This window comes from Amblyomma americanum, chromosome 3 (genome assembly GCF_052857255.1).
Source record: "Amblyomma americanum isolate KBUSLIRL-KWMA chromosome 3, ASM5285725v1, whole genome shotgun sequence".
NCBI classification, from domain to species: domain Eukaryota; kingdom Metazoa; phylum Arthropoda; class Arachnida; order Ixodida; family Ixodidae; genus Amblyomma; species Amblyomma americanum.
Window position 1 is genome coordinate 25,183,963 of NC_135499.1, and position 18,165 is coordinate 25,202,127.

Consider the following 18,165-nt stretch of genomic DNA (forward strand, 5'->3'; position numbering starts at 1 on the left):
CTGCAATGCACCGTTCGTCGTCTGCGCAAGCGAAAACCCACATCCGATACTATATGAGAAGTCCGACGCGGTTTTATATCCTGCTCTGCAATGCACCGTTCGTATACTGCGCAAGCAAACACCCACATCCGATACTATATGAGAACTCCGACGCGGTTTTCTATCCTGCTCTGCAATGCACCGTGCGTAGTCTGCGCAAGCGAAAACCCACATCCGATACTATATGAGAACTCCGACGCGGTTTTCTATCCTGCTCTGCAACGCACCGATCGTAGTCTGCGCAAGCGAAAACCCACATCCGATACTATATGAGAACTCCAACGCGGTTTTCTATCCTGCTCTGCAATGCACCGTTCGTAGTCTGCGCAAGCGAAAACCCACATCCGATACTATATGAGAACTCCAACGCGGTTTTCTATCCTGCTCTGCAATGCACCGTTCGTAGTCTGCGCAAGCGAAAACCCACATCCGATACTATATGAGAACTCCAACGCGGTTTTCTATCCTGCTCTGCAATGCACCGTGCGTAGTCTGCGCAAGCGAAAACCCACATCCGATACTATATGAGAACTCCGACGCGGTTTTCTATCCAGCTCTGCAATGCACCGTTCGTAGTCAGCGCAAGCGAAAACCCACATCCGATACTATATGAGAACTCCAACGCGGTTTTCTATTCTGCTCTGCAATGCACCGTTCGTAGTCTGCGCAAGCGAAAACCCACATCCGATACTATATGAGAACTCCGACGCGGTTTTCTATCCTGCTCTGCAATGCACCGTTCGTAGTCTGCGCAAGCGAAAACCCACATCCGATACTATATGAGAACTCCGACGAGGTTTTCTATCCTGCTTTGCAATGCACCCTTCGTAGTCGGCGCAAGCGAAAACCCACATCCGATACTATATAAGAACTCCGACGCGGTTTTCTATCCTGCTCTGCAATGCACCGTTCGTAGTCTGCGCAAGCGAAAACCCACATCAGATACTATATGAGAACTCCGACGAGATTTTCTATCCTGCTCTGCAATGCACCGTTCGTAGTCTGCGCAAGCGAAAACCCACATGCGATACTATATGTGAACTCCGACGCGGTTTCCTATCCTGATCTGCAATGCACCGTTCGTAGTCTGCGCAAGCGAAAACCCACATCGGATACTATATGAGAACTCCGATGAGGTTTCCTATCCTGCTCTGCAATGCACCGTTCGTAGTCTGCGCAAGCGAAAACCCACATCCGATACTATATGAGAACTCCGACGCGGTTTTGTATCCTGCTCTGCAATGCACCGTTTGTAGTCTGCGCAAGCGAAAATCCACATCTGATACTATATGAGAACTCCGACGCGGTTTTCTATCCTGCTCTGCAATGCACCGTGCGTAGTCTGCGCAAGCGAAAATCCACATCCGATACTATATGAGAACTCCGACGCGGTTTTCTATCCTGCTCTGCAATGCACCGATCGTAGTCTGCGCAAGCGAAAACCCACATCCGATACTATATAAGAACTCCGACGCGGTTTTCTACCCTCTTCTGCAATGCACCGTGCGTAGTCTGCGCAAGCGCAAACCCACATCCGATACTATATGAGAACTCCGACGCGGTTTTCTATCCTGCTCTGCAATGCACCGATCGTAGTCTGCGCAAGCGAAAACACACATCCGATACTATATGAGAACTCCGACGCGGTTTTCTATCATGCTCTGCAATGCATCGATCGTAGTCTGCCCAAGCGAAAACCCACATCCGATACTATATGAGAACTCCGACGCGGTTTTCTATCCTGCTCTGCAATGCACCGATCGTAGTCTGCGCAAGCGAAAACCCACATCCGATATTATATGAGAACTCCGTCGCGGTTTTCTATCCTGCTCTGCAATGCACCGTGCGTAGTCTGCGCAAGCGAAAACCCACATCCGATACTATATGAGAACTCCGACGCGGTTTTCTATCCTGCTCTGCAATCCACCGTTCGTAGTCTGCGCAAGCGAAAACCCACAACCGATACTACATGAGAACTCCGACGCGGTTTTCTATCCTGCTCTGCAATCCACCGTTCGTAGTCTGCGCAAGCGAAAACCTACATCCGATACTATATGAGAACTCCGACGCGGTTTTCTATCCTGCTCTGCAATGCACCGTTCGTAGTCTGCGCAAGCGAAAACCCACATCCGATACTACATGAGAACTCCGACGCGGTTTTCTATCCTGCTCTGCAATCCACCGTTCGTAGTCTGCGCAAGCGAAAACCTACGTCCGATACTATATGAGAACTCCGACGCGGTTTTCTATCCTGCTCTGCAATGCACCGTTCGTCGTCTGCGCAAGCGAAAACCCACATCCGATACTATATGAGAAGTCCGACGCGGTTTTATATCCTGCTCTGCAATGCACCGTTCGTATACTGCGCAAGCTAACACCCACATCCGATACTATAAGAGAACTCCGACGCGGTTTTCTATCCTGCTCTGCAATGCACCGTGCGTAGTCTGCGCAAGCGAAAACCCACATCCGATACTATATGAGAACTCCGACGCGGCTTTCTATCCTGCTCTGCAATGCACCGATCGTAGTCTGCTCAAGCGAAAACCCACATCCGATACTATATGAGAACTCCGACGCGGTTTTCTATCCTGCTCTGCAATGCACCGTTCGTAGTCTGCGCAAGCGAAAACCCACATCCGATACTATATGAGAACTCCGACGCGGTTGTCTATCCTGCTCTGCAATGCACCGTTCGTAGTCTGCGCAAGCGAAAACCAACATCCGATACTTTATGAGAACTCCGACGCGGTTTTCTATCCTGCTCTGCAATGCACCGTTCGTAGTCTGCGCAAGCGAAAACCCACATCCGATACTATATGAAAACTCCGACGCGGTTTTCTATCCTGCTCTGCAATGCGCAGTGCGTAGTCTGCGCAAGCGAAAACCCACATCCGATACTATATGAGAACTCCGACGCGGTTTTCTATCCTGATCTCCAATGCACCGTTCGTAGTCTGCGCAAGCGAAAACCCACATCCGATACTATATGAGAACTCCGACGCGGTTTTCTACCCTGCTCTGCAATGCACCGATCATAGTCTGCGCAAGCGAAAACCCACATCCGATACTATAAGAGAACTCCAACGCGGTTTTCTATCCTGCTCTGCAATGCACCGTTCGTAGTCTGCGCAAGCGAAAACCCACATCCGATACTATATGGGAACTCCGACGCGGTTTTCTATCCTGCTCTGCAATGCACCGTTCGTAGTCTGCGCAAGCGAAAACCAATATCCGATACTTTATGAGAACTCCGACGCGGTCTTCTATCCTGCTCTGCAATGCACCGTTCGTAGTCTGCGCAAGCGAAATCCCACATCGGATACTATATGAAAACTCCGCCGCGGTTTTCTATCCTGCTCTGCAATGCGCCGTGCGTAGTCTGCGCAAGCGAAAACCCACATCCGATACTATATGAGAACTCCGACGCGGTTTTCTATCCTGCTCTCCAATGCACCGTTCGTAGTCTGCGCAAGCGAAAACCCACATCCGATACTATATGAGAACTCCAACGCGGTTTTCTATGCTGCTCTGCAATCCACCGTTCGTAGTCTGCGCAAGCGAAAACCTACATCCGATACTATATGAGAACTCCGACGCGGTTTTCTATCCTGCTCTGCAATGCACCGTTCGTAGTCTGCGCAAGCGAAAACCCACATCCGATACTATATGAGAACTCCGACGCGGTTTTCTATCCTGCTCTGCAATGCACCGTTCGTCGTCTGCGCAAGCGAAAACCCACATCCGATACTATATGAGAAGTCCGACGCGGTTTTATATCCTGCTCTGCAATGCACCGTTCGTATACTGCGCAAGCAAACACCCACATCCGATACTATATGAGAACTCCGACGCGGTTTTCTATCCTGCTCTGCAATGCACCGTGCGTAGTCTGCGCAAGCGAAAACCCACATCCGATACTATATGAGAACTCCGACGCGGTTTTCTATCCTGCTCTGCAACGCACCGATCGTAGTCTGCGCAAGCGAAAACCCACATCCGATACTATATGAGAACTCCAACGCGGTTTTCTATCCTGCTCTGCAATGCACCGTTCGTAGTCTGCGCAAGCGAAAACCCACATCCGATACTATATGAGAACTCCAACGCGGTTTTCTATCCTGCTCTGCAATGCACCGTTCGTAGTCTGCGCAAGCGAAAACCCACATCCGATACTATATGAGAACTCCAACGCGGTTTTCTATCCTGCTCTGCAATGCACCGTGCGTAGTCTGCGCAAGCGAAAACCCACATCCGATACTATATGAGAACTCCGACGCGGTTTTCTATCCTGCTCTGCAATGCACCGTTCGTAGTCAGCGCAAGCGAAAACCCACATCCGATACTATATGAGAACTCCAACGCGGTTTTCTATTCTGCTCTGCAATGCACCGTTCGTAGTCTGCGCAAGCGAAAACCCACATCCGATACTATATGAGAACTCCGACGCGGTTTTCTATCCTGCTCTGCAATGCACCGTTCGTAGTCTGCGCAAGCGAAAACCCACATCCGATACTATATGAGAACTCCGACGAGGTTTTCTATCCTGCTTTGCAATGCACCCTTCGTAGTCGGCGCAAGCGAAAACCCACATCCGATACTATATAAGAACTCCGACGCGGTTTTCTATCCTGCTCTGCAATGCACCGTTCGTAGTCAGCGCAAGCGAAAACCCACATCAGATACTATATGAGAACTCCGACGAGATTTTCTATCCTGCTCTGCAATGCACCGTTCGTAGTCTGCGCAAGCGAAAACCCACATGCGATACTATATGTGAACTCCGACGCGGTTTCCTATCCTGATCTGCAATGCACCGTTCGTAGTCTGCGCAAGCAAAAACCCACATCGGATACTATATGAGAACTCCGATGAGGTTTCCTATCCTGCTCTGCAATGCACCGTTCGTAGTCTGCGCAAGCGAAAACCCACATCCGATACTATATGAGAACTCCGACGCGGTTTTGTATCCTGCTCTGCAATGCACCGTTTGTAGTCTGCGCAAGCGAAAATCCACATCTGATACTATATGAGAACTCCGACGCGGTTTTCTATCCTGCTCTGCAATGCACCGTGCGTAGTCTGCGCAAGCGAAAATCCACATCCGATACTATATGAGAACTCCGACGCGGTTTTCTATCCTGCTCTGCAATGCACCGTTCGTAGTCTGCGCAAGCGAAAACCCACATCCGATACTATATGAGAACTCCGACGCGTTTTTCTATCCTGCTCTGCAATGCACCGTTCGTAGTCTGCGCAAGCGAAAACCCACATCAAATACTATATGAGAACTCCGACGCGATTTTCTATCCTGCTCTGCAATGCACCGTTCGTAGTCTGCGCAAGCGAAAACCCACATCCGATACTATATGAGAACTCCGACGCGGTTTCCTATCCTGTTCTGCAATGCACCGTTCGTAGTCTGCGCAAGCGAAAACCCACATCGGATACTATATGAGAACTCCGATGAGGTTTTCTATCCTGCTCCGCAATGCACCGTTCGTAGTGCAAGCGAAAACCAATATCCGATACTTTATGAGAAGTCCGACGCGGTTTTCTATCCTGCTCTGCAATGCACCGATCGTAGTCTGCGCAAGCGAAAACCCACATCCGATACTATATGAGAACTCCGACGCGGTTTTCTATCCTGCTCTGCAATGCACCGATCGTAGTCTGCGGAAGCGAAAACCCACATCCGATACTCTATGAGAACTCCGACGCGGTTTTCTATCCTGCTCTGCAATGCACCGTTCGTATTCTGCGCAAGCGAAAACCAATATCCGATACTTTATGAGAACTCCGACGCGGTTTTCTATCCTGCTCTGCAATGCACCGTTCGTAATCTCGGCAAGCGAAAACCCACATCCGAAACTATATGAGAACTCCGACGCGGTTTTCTATCCTGCTCTGCAATGCACCGTTCGTAGTCTGCGCAATCGAAAACCCACATCCGATACTATATGAGAACTCCGACGCGGTTTTCTATCCTGCTCTGCAATGCCTTATTTGTAGGTACAGCAATTCTCTTATCTTCAGATACGTAGGGAAATGAATGTGAATTTGGGAGTAAGTGTTGCTTTGACTACATGGCGGTTTATTTTTCCGGCAGGAAAGGAGACGAGACAATGCACGACTACAAGTTCTATGTACCTACTCTCATTGCGAAATCTCTGGCTTGTCACAACGTGTAATGATCCTCCGCGCGCGCATTGGCTGTGTGTGGCCCGGGCAACGACGGGAGCGTCACGGAATCGTGACGAGTGATTTACGTGACGGATTCGGTGCAGTGGAAACACTAGAACACCTGCTCCTTCACTGTGCCGCGTTCGCCGATGCTCTTCGCAATATGCTTGTGGCCTATAGGGCGCTGGGCATACTATCAGACTCCATCAAGACGCTATTCTGGCCGCAGGGCAGTGCGCGCACACGTGAGCGAACTTTGCTGAGCCTCTGTGCATTCCTCGAACACACGAGCTTGACGTCCCGTCTGTTCTCCGTCAGGTAGTTACACGCAGTGACCGAACGCTCCGCGGGTTCTACCTTGAACAATTAATAACTGGACGCCCCACTCCAGTTGTAGCCAACACAGTGCTGTGCGCGCGTGTTTTAATTCCTTTAAAATGAACTAATCACGCGCACAACCTGGACACATTTTTTTATTGCGTAATAGTTTGTATATATTAATTCCACCCATTCCTCTCTTCCCGTCCCCTTACCTCTTTTATTTAATTTCTCCATTCTGCCTGATATCCCTTATTTCCGCTGCCCCAGCTCAGGTGCTTCAGTATCGATGGCAGATGCCGGGCCTAGCAAAAATCTTTTCATTCCTTTTTACTAATATTTTAATAAAAAACCACTACCACCACCACCACGTCGTGCGCCTTGCGAATCTGCCCGAATGGTAAGAACTTCGGAGCCAAACATTCACTACTCTGTCGAACAGCGGGTTTGAATAATGTGACCAGACATCCGATGCATTCAGGAATGCGTTTCGCGTCTACCGCTTTTGAAGGACAGATATCAGAACTGCATAGTGTTTCACTGCAGACCAGTCTGTAAGAATATGTGTACTACTTCCGTAGTGTTTCTCTTTGGCTTCCACACTTGCAGGTGCAAAGAAAATCTGCAATTAGCGGTTAAAGCTCTTGCCCAAGTTATCTCTCAATGAAAAAAAGGCAGTACTCCGGACCGTCATACCGGTGTTTTTGTGTGGTTTTTGTCACATTGAATATCTTTACTAAAGGTGCGACACGTTGCACCAAAATAAAAATCAACCATTTGGTACAAGGAAAATTAAATTTCAATTTGTGAAATTAATGCGGCGTTAGTTGTTACAAATTATTCTGTATTATGTGTTGCGAGTGTCTTCACGCGGACTGTGCCTCACAAAATTCAGTGATTTAATCATTTATGTTTTTGTCCTGTGGCGGACATATTTAGGCTCATCATGACAATATGCATCCCTTTGCAGGCTCTACGCATCGTGAGAACATCGTGCGGGACGATAATAATAATAATAATAATAATAATAATAATAATAATAATAATAATAATTGGTTTTTGGGGAAAGGAAATGGCGCAGTATCTGTCTCATATATAGTTGGACACCTGAACCGCGCCGTAAGCGAAAACCCACATCCGATACTATATGAGAACTCCAACGCGGTTTTCTATCCTGCTCTGCAATGCACCGTTCGTAGTCTGCGCAAGCGAAAACCCACATCCGATACTATATGAGAACTCCGACGCGGTTTACTATCCTGCTCTGCAATGCACCGATCGTAGTCTGCGCAAGTGAAAACCCACATCCGATACTATATGAGAACTCCGACGCGGTTTTCTATCCTGCTCTCCAATGCACCGTTCGTAGTCTGCGAAAACGAAAATCCACATCAGATACTATATGAGAACTCCGACGAGATTTTCTATCCTGCTCTGCAATGCACCGTTCGTAGTCTGCGCAAGCGAAAACCCACATGCGATACTATATGTGAACTCCGACGCGGTTTCCTATCCTGATCTGCAATGCACCGTTCGTAGTCTGCGCAAGCAAAAACCCACATCGGATACTATATGAGAACTCCGATGAGGTTTCCTATCCTGCTCTGCAATGCACCGTTCGTAGTCTGCGCAAGCGAAAACCCACATCCGATACTATATGAGAACTCCGACGCGGTTTTGTATCCTGCTCTGCAATGCACCGTTTGTAGTCTGCGCAAGCGAAAATCCACATCTGATACTATATGAGAACTCCGACGCGGTTTTCTATCCTGCTCTGCAATGCACCGTGCGTAGTCTGCGCAAGCGAAAATCCACATCCGATACTATATGAGAACTCCGACGCGGTTTTCTATCCTGCTCTGCAATGCACCGTTCGTAGTCTGCGCAAGCGAAAACCCACATCCGATACTATATGAGAACTCCGACGCGTTTTTCTATCCTGCTCTGCAATGCACCGTTCGTAGTCTGCGCAAGCGAAAACCCACATCAAATACTATATGAGAACTCCGACGCGATTTTCTATCCTGCTCTGCAATGCACCGTTCGTAGTCTGCGCAAGCGAAAACCCACATCCGATACTATATGAGAACTCCGACGCGGTTTCCTATCCTGTTCTGCAATGCACCGTTCGTAGTCTGCGCAAGCGAAAACCCACATCGGATACTATATGAGAACTCCGATGAGGTTTTCTATCCTGCTCCGCAATGCACCGTTCGTAGTGCAAGCGAAAACCAATATCCGATACTTTATGAGAAGTCCGACGCGGTTTTCTATCCTGCTCTGCAATGCACCGATCGTAGTCTGCGCAAGCGAAAACCCACATCCGATACTATATGAGAACTCCGACGCGGTTTTCTATCCTGCTCTGCAATGCACCGATCGTAGTCTGCGGAAGCGAAAACCCACATCCGATACTCTATGAGAACTCCGACGCGGTTTTCTATCCTGCTCTGCAATGCACCGTTCGTATTCTGCGCAAGCGAAAACCAATATCCGATACTTTATGAGAACTCCGACGCGGTTTTCTATCCTGCTCTGCAATGCACCGTTCGTAATCTCGGCAAGCGAAAACCCACATCCGAAACTATATGAGAACTCCGACGCGGTTTTCTATCCTGCTCTGCAATGCACCGTTCGTAGTCTGCGCAATCGAAAACCCACATCCGATACTATATGAGAACTCCGACGCGGTTTTCTATCCTGCTCTGCAATGCCTTATTTGTAGGTACAGCAATTCTCTTATCTTCAGATACGTAGGGAAATGAATGTGAATTTGGGAGTAAGTGTTGCTTTGACTACATGGCGGTTTATTTTTCCGGCAGGAAAGGAGACGAGACAATGCACGACTACAAGTTCTATGTACCTACTCTCATTGCGAAATCTCTGGCTTGTCACAACGTGTAATGATCCTCCGCGCGCGCATTGGCTGTGTGTGGCCCGGGCAACGACGGGAGCGTCACGGAATCGTGACGAGTGATTTACGTGACGGATTCGGTGCAGTGGAAACACTAGAACACCTGCTCCTTCACTGTGCCGCGTTCGCCGATGCTCTTCGCAATATGCTTGTGGCCTATAGGGCGCTGGGCATACTATCAGACTCCATCAAGACGCTATTCTGGCCGCAGGGCAGTGCGCGCACACGTGAGCGAACTTTGCTGAGCCTCTGTGCATTCCTCGAACACACGAGCTTGACGTCCCGTCTGTTCTCCGTCAGGTAGTTACACGCAGTGACCGAACGCTCCGCGGGTTCTACCTTGAACAATTAATAACTGGACGCCCCACTCCAGTTGTAGCCAACACAGTGCTGTGCGCGCGTGTTTTAATTCCTTTAAAATGAACTAATCACGCGCACAACCTGGACACATTTTTTTATTGCGTAATAGTTTGTATATATTAATTCCACCCATTCCTCTCTTCCCGTCCCCTTACCTCTTTTATTTAATTTCTCCATTCTGCCTGATATCCCTTATTTCCGCTGCCCCAGCTCAGGTGCTTCAGTATCGATGGCAGATGCCGGGCCTAGCAAAAATCTTTTCATTCCTTTTTACTAATATTTTAATAAAAAACCACTACCACCACCACCACGTCGTGCGCCTTGCGAATCTGCCCGAATGGTAAGAACTTCGGAGCCAAACATTCACTACTCTGTCGAACAGCGGGTTTGAATAATGTGACCAGACATCCGATGCATTCAGGAATGCGTTTCGCGTCTACCGCTTTTGAAGGACAGATATCAGAACTGCATAGTGTTTCACTGCAGACCAGTCTGTAAGAATATGTGTACTACTTCCGTAGTGTTTCTCTTTGGCTTCCACACTTGCAGGTGCAAAGAAAATCTGCAATTAGCGGTTAAAGCTCTTGCCCAAGTTATCTCTCAATGAAAAAAAGGCAGTACTCCGGACCGTCATACCGGTGTTTTTTGTGTGGTTTTTGTCACATTGAATATCTTTACTAAAGGTGCGACACGTTGCACCAAAATAAAAATCAACCATTTGGTACAAGGAAAATTAAATTTCAATTTGTGAAATTAATGCGGCGTTAGTTGTTACAAATTATTCTGTATTATGTGTTGCGAGTGTCTTCACGCGGACTGTGCCTCACAAAATTCAGTGATTTAATCATTTATGTTTTTGTCCTGTGGCGGACATATTTAGGCTCATCATGACAATATGCATCCCTTTGCAGGCTCTACGCATCGTGAGAACATCGTGCGGGACGATAATAATAATAATAATAATAATAATAATAATAATAATAATAATAATAATAATTGGTTTTTGGGGAAAGGAAATGGCGCAGTATCTGTCTCATATATCGTTGGACACCTGAACCGCGCCGTAAGCGAAAACCCACATCCGATACTATATGAGAACTCCAAACGCGGTTTTCTATCCTGCTCTGCAATGCACCGTTCGTAGTCTGCGCAAGCGAAAACCCACATCCGATACTATATGAGAACTCGACGCGGTTTACTATCCTGCTCTGCAATGCACCGATCGTAGTCTGCGCAAGTGAAAACCCACATCCGATACTATATGAGAACTCCGACGCGGTTTTCTATCCTGCTCTCCAATGCACCGTTCGTAGTCTGCGAAAACGAAAATCCACATCCGATACTATATGAGAACTCCGACGCGGTTTTCTATCCTGCTCTGCAATGCACCGTGAGTAGTCTGCGCAAGCGAAAACCCACATCCGATACTAAATGAGAACTCCGACGCGGTTTACTATCCTGCTCTGCAATGCACCGTTCGTAGTCTGCGCAAGCGAAAACCCACATCCGATACTTTATGAGAACTCCGACGCGGCTTTCTATCCCGCTCTATAATGCACCGTTCGTAGTCTGCGCAAGCGAAAACCCACATCCGATACTATATGAGAACTCCGACGCGGTTTTCTAACCTGCTCTGCAATGCGCCGTGCGTAGTCTGCGCAAGCGAAAACCCACATCCGATACTAAATGAGAACTCCGACGCGGTTTTCTATCCTGCTCTGCAATGCACCGTTCGTAGTCTGCGCAAGCGAAAACCCACATCCGATACTATATGAGAACTCCGACGCGGTTTTCTATCCTGCTCTGCAATGCACCGATCGTAGTCTGCGCAAGTGAAAACCCACATCCGATACTATATGAGAACTCCGACGCGGTTTTCTATCCTGCTCTGCAATGCACCGATCGTAGGGTGCGGAAGCGAAAACCCACATCCGATACTCTATGAGAACTCCGACGCGGTTTTCTATCCTGCTCTGCAATGCACCGTTCGTATTCTGCGCAAGCGAAAACCAATATCCGATACTTTATGAGAACTCCGACGCGGTTTTCTATCCTGCTCTGCAATGCACCGTTCGTAATCTGCGCAAGCGAAAACCCACATCCGAAACTATATGAGAACTCCGACGCGGTTTTCTATCCTGCTCTGCAATGCCTTATTTGTAGGTACAGCAATTCTCTTATCTTCAGATACGTAGGGAAATGAATGTGAATTTGGGAGTAAGTGTTGCTTTGACTACATGGCGGTTTATTTTTCCGGCAGGAAAGGAGACGAGACAATGCACGTCTACAAGTTCTATGTACCTACTCTCATTGCGAAATCTCTGGCTTGTCACAACGTGTAATGATCCTCCGCGCGCGCATTGGCTGTGTGTGGCCCGGGCAACGACGGGAGCGTCACGGAATCGTGACGAGTGATTTACGTGACGGATTCGGTGCAGTGGAAACACTAGAACACCTGCTCCTTCACTGTGCCGCGTTCGCCGATGCTCTTCGCAATATGCTTGTGGCCTATAGGGCGCTGGGCATACTATCAGACTCCATCAAGACGCTATTCTGGCCGCAGGGCAGTGCGCGCACACGTGAGCGAACTTTGCTGAGCCTCTGTGCATTCCTCGAACACACGAGCTTGACGTCCCGTCTGTTCTCCGTCAGGTAGTTACACGCAGTGACCGAACGCTCCGCGGGTTCTACCTTGAACAATTAATAACTGGACGCCCCACTCCAGTTGTAGCCAACACAGTGCTGTGCGCGCGTGTTTTAATTCCTTTAAAATGAACTAATCACGCGCACAACCTGGACACATTTTTTTTATTGCGTAATAGTTTGTATATATTAATTCCACCCATTCCTCTCTTCCCGTCCCCTTACCTCTTTTATTTAATTTCTCCATTCTGCCTGATATCCCTTATTTCCGCTGCCCCAGCTCAGGTGCTTCAGTATCGATGGCAGATGCCGGGCCTAGCAAAAATCTTTTCATTCCTTTTTACTAATATTTTAATAAAAAACCACTACCACCACCACCACGTCGTGCGCCTTGCGAATCTGCCCGAATGGTAAGAACTTCGGAGCCAAACATTCACTACTCTGTCGAACAGCGGGTTTGAATAATGTGACCAGACATCCGATGCATTCAGGAATGCGTTTCGCGTCTACCGCTTTTGAAGGACAGATATCAGAACTGCATAGTGTTTCACTGCAGACCAGTCTGTAAGAATATGTGTACTACTTCCGTAGTGTTTCTCTTTGGCTTCCACACTTGCAGGTGCAAAGAAAATCTGCAATTAGCGGTTAAAGCTCTTGCCCAAGTTATCTCTCAATGAAAAAAAGGCAGTACTCCGGACCGTCATACCGGTGTTTTTGTGTGGTTTTTGTCACATTGAATATCTTTACTAAAGGTGCGACACGTTGCACCAAAATAAAAATCAACCATTTGGTACAAGGAAAATTAAATTTCAATTTGTGAAATTAATGCGGCGTTAGTTGTTACAAATTATTCTGTATTATGTGTTGCGAGTGTCTTCACGCGGACTGTGCCTCACAAAATTCAGTGATTTAATCATTTATGTTTTTGTCCTGTGGCGGACATATTTAGGCTCATCATGACAATATGCATCCCTTTGCAGGCTCTACGCATCGTGAGAACATCGTGCGGGACGATAATAATAATAATAATAATAATAATAATAATAATAATAATAATAATAATAATAATAATTGGTTTTTGGGGAAAGGAAATGGCGCAGTATCTGTCTCATATATCGTTGGACACCTGAACCGCGCCGTAAGCGAAAACCCACATCCGATACTATATGAGAACTCCAACGCGGTTTTCTATCCTGCTCTGCAATGCACCGTTCGTAGTCTGCGCAAGCGAAAACCCACATCCGATACTATATGAGAACTCCGACGCGGTTTACTATCCTGCTCTGCAATGCACCGATCGTAGTCTGCGCAAGTGAAAACCCACATCCGATACTATATGAGAACTCCGACGCGGTTTTCTATCCTGCTCTCCAATGCACCGTTCGTAGTCTGCGAAAACGAAAATCCACATCCGATACTATATGAGAACTCCGACGCGGTTTTCTATCCTGCTCTGCAATGCACCGTGAGTAGTCTGCGCAAGCGAAAACCCACATCCGATACTAAATGAGAACTCCGACGCGGTTTACTATCCTGCTCTGCAATGCACCGTTCGTAGTCTGCGCAAGCGAAAACCCACATCCGATACTTTATGAGAACTCCGACGCGGCTTTCTATCCCGCTCTATAATGCACCGTTCGTAGTCTGCGCAAGCGAAAACCCACATCCGATACTATATGAGAACTCCGACGCGGTTTTCTAACCTGCTCTGCAATGCGCCGTGCGTAGTCTGCGCAAGCGAAAACCCACATCCGATACTAAATGAGAACTCCGACGCGGTTTTCTATCCTGCTCTGCAATGCACCGTTCGTAGTCTGCGCAAGCGAAAACCCACATCCGATACTATATGAGAACTCCGACGCGGTTTTCTATCCTGCTCTGCAATGCACCGATCGTAGTCTGCGCAAGTGAAAACCCACATCCGATACTATATGAGAACTCCGACGCGGTTTTCTATCCTGCTCTCCAATGCACCGTTCGTAGTCTGCGAAAGCGAAAATCCACATCCGATACTATATGAGAACTCCGAAGCGGTTTTCTATCCTGCTCTGCAATGCACCGTTCGTAGTCTGCGCAAGCGAAAACCCACATCCGATACTATATGAGAACTCCGACGCGGTTTCCTATCCTGCTCTGCAATGCACCGTGCGTAGTCTGCGCAAGCGAAAACCCACATCCGATACTATATGAGAACTCCGACGCGGTTTTCTATCATGCTCTGCAATGCACCGATCGTAGTCTGCGCAAGCGAAAACCCACATCCGATACTATATGAGAACTCCGACGCGGTTTTCTATCCTGCTCTGCAATGCACCGTTCGTAGTCTGCGCAAGCGAAAACCCACATCTGATACTATAAGAGAACTCCGACGCGGTTTTCTAACCTGCTCTGCAATGCACCGTGCGTAGTCTGCGCAAGCGAAAACCCACATCCGATACTATATGAGAACTCCGACGCGGTTTTCTATCCTGCTCTGCAATGCACCGTGCGTAGTCTGCGCAAGCGAAAACCCACATCCGATACTAATATCAGAACTCCGACGCGGTTTTCTATCCTGCTCTCCAATGCGCCGTTTGTAGTCTGCGCAAGCGAAAACCCACATCCGATACTATATGAGAACTCCGACCCGGTTTTCTACCCTGCTCTGCAATGCACCGATCGTAGTCTGCGCAAGCAAAAACCCACATCCGATACTATATGAGAACTCCGACGCGGTTTTCTATCATGCTCTGCAATGCATCGATCGTAGTCTGCCCAAGCGAAAACCCACATCCGATACTATATGAGAACTCCGACGCGGTTTTCTATCCTGCTCTGCAATGCACCGTTCGTAGTCTGCGCAAGCGAAAACCCACATCTGATACTATAAGAGAACTCCGACGCGGTTTTCTAACCTGCTCTGCAATGCACCGTGCGTAGTCTGCGCAAGCGAAAACCCACATTCGATACTATATGAGAACTCCGACGCGGTTTTTTATCCTGCTCTGCAATGCACCGTGCGTAGTCTGCGCAAGCGAAAACCCACATCCGATACTAATATCAGAACTCCGACGCGGTTTTCTATCCTGCTCTCCAATGCGCCGTTTGTAGTCTGCGCAAGCGAAAACCCACATCCGATACTATATGAGAACTCCGACCCGGTTTTCTACCCTGCTCTGCAATGCACCGATCGTAGTCTGCGCAAGCAAAAACCCACATCCGATACTATATGAGAACTCCGACGCGGTTTTCTACCCTCTTCTGCAATGCACCGATTGTAGTCTGCGCAAGCGAAAACCCACATCCGATACTATATAAGTACTCCGACGCGGTTTTCTATCCTGCTCGGCAATGCACCGTGCGTAGTCTGCGCAAGCGAAAACCCACATCCGATACTATATGAGAACTCCGACGCGGTTTTTTATCCTGCTCTGCAATGCACCGTGCGTAGTCTGCGCAAGCGAAAACCCACATCCGATACTAATATCAGAACTCCGACGCGGTTTTCTATCCTGCTCTCCAATGCGCCGTTTGTAGTCTGCGCAAGCGAAAACCCACATCCGATACTATATGAGAACTCCGACCCGGTTTTCTACCCTGCTCTGCAATGCACCGATCGTAGTCTGCGCAAGCAAAAACCCACATCCGATACTATATGAGAACTCCGACGCGGTTTTCTACCCTCTTCTGCAATGCACCGATTGTAGTCTGCGCAAGCGAAAACCCACATCCGATACTATATAAGTACTCCGACGCGGTTTTCTATCCTGCTCGGCAATGCACCGTGCGTAGTCTGCGCAAGCGAAAACCCACATCCGATACTATATGAGAACTCCGACGCGGTTTTCTATCCTGTTCTGCAATGCACCTATCGTAGTCTGCGCAAGCGAAAACCCACATCCGATACTATATGAGAACTCCGACGCGGTTTTCTATCCTGCTCTGCAATGCACCGATCGTAGTCTGCGCAAGCGAAGACCCACATCCGATACTATATGAGAACTCCGACGCGGTTTTCTATCCTGCTTTGCAATGCACCGTTCGTAGTCTGCGCAAGCGAAAACACACATCCGATACTATATGAGAACTCCGACGCGGTTTTCTATCCTGCTCTGCAATGCACCGTTCGTAGTCTGCGCAAGCGAAAACCCACATCCGATACTATATGAGAACTCCGACGCGGTTTTCTACCCTGCTCTGCAATGCACCGATTGTAGTCTGCGCAAGCGAAAACCCACATCCGATACTATATGAGAACTCCGACGCGGTTTTCTATCCTGCTCTGCAATGCACCGTTCGTAGTCTGCGCAAGCGAAAACCCACATCCGATACTATATGAGAACTCCAACGCGGTTTTCTATCCTGCTCTGCAATGCACCGTTCGTAGTCAGCGCAAGCGAAAACCCACATCCGATACTATATGAGAACTCCGACGCGGTTTTCTATCCTGCTCTGCAATGCACCGTTCGTAGTCTGCGCAAGCGAAAACCCACATCCGATACTATATGAGAACTCCGACGAGGTTTTCTATCCTGCTCTGCAATGCACCCTTCGTAGTCGGCGCAAGCGAAAACCCACATCCGATACTATATGAGAACTCTGACGCGGTTTTCTATCCTGCTCTGCAATGCACCGTTTGTAGTCTGCGCAAGCGAAAACCAATATCCGATACTTTATGAGAACTCCAACGCGGTTTTCTATCCTGCTCTGCAATGCACCGTTCGTAGTCTGCGCAAGCGAAAACCCACATCCGATACTATATGAGAACTCCGACGCGGTTTTCTATCCTGCTCTGAAATGCGCCGTGCGTATTCTGCGCAAGCGAAAACCCACATCCGACACTATGAGAACTCCGACGCGGTTTTCTATCCTGCTCTGCAATCCACCGTTCGTAGTCTGCGCAAGCGAAAACCCACATTCGATACTATATGAGAACTCCGACGCGGTTTTCTATCCTGCTCTGCAATGCACCATGCGTAGTCTAGTCTGCGCAAGCGACAACCCACATCCGATACTATATGAGAACTCCGACGCGGTTTTCTATCCTGCTCTGCAATCCACCGTTCGTAGTCTGCGCAATCGAAAACCCACATCCGATACTATATGAGAACTCCGACGCGGTTTTCTATCCTGCTCTGCAATCCACCGTTCGTAGTCTGCGCAAGCGAAAACCTACATCCGATACTATATGAGAACTCCGACGCGGTTTTCTATCCTGCTCTGCAATGCACCGTTCGTAGTCTGCACAAGCGAAAACCCACATCCGATACTATATGAGAACTCCGACGCGGTTTTCTATCCTGCTCTGCAATGAACCGTTCGTAGTCTGCGCAAGCGAAAACCCACATCTGATACTATTTGAGAACTCCGACGCGGTTTTCTATCCAGCTCTGCAATGCACCGTGAGTAGTCTACGCAAGCGAAAATCCACATCCGATACTATATGAGAACTCCGACGCGGTTTTCTATCCTGCTCTGCAATGCACCGTTCGTAGTCTGCGCAAGCGAAAACCCACATCCGATACTATATGAGAACTCCGACGCGGGTTTCTATCCTGCTCTGCAATGCACCGATCGTAGTCTGCGCAAGCGAAAACCCACATCCGATACTATATGAGAACTCCGAGCGGTTTTCTATCCTGCTCTGCAATGCACCGTGCGTAGTCTGCGTAAGCGAAAACCCACATCCGATACTCTATGAGAACTCCGACTCGGTTTTCTATCCTGCT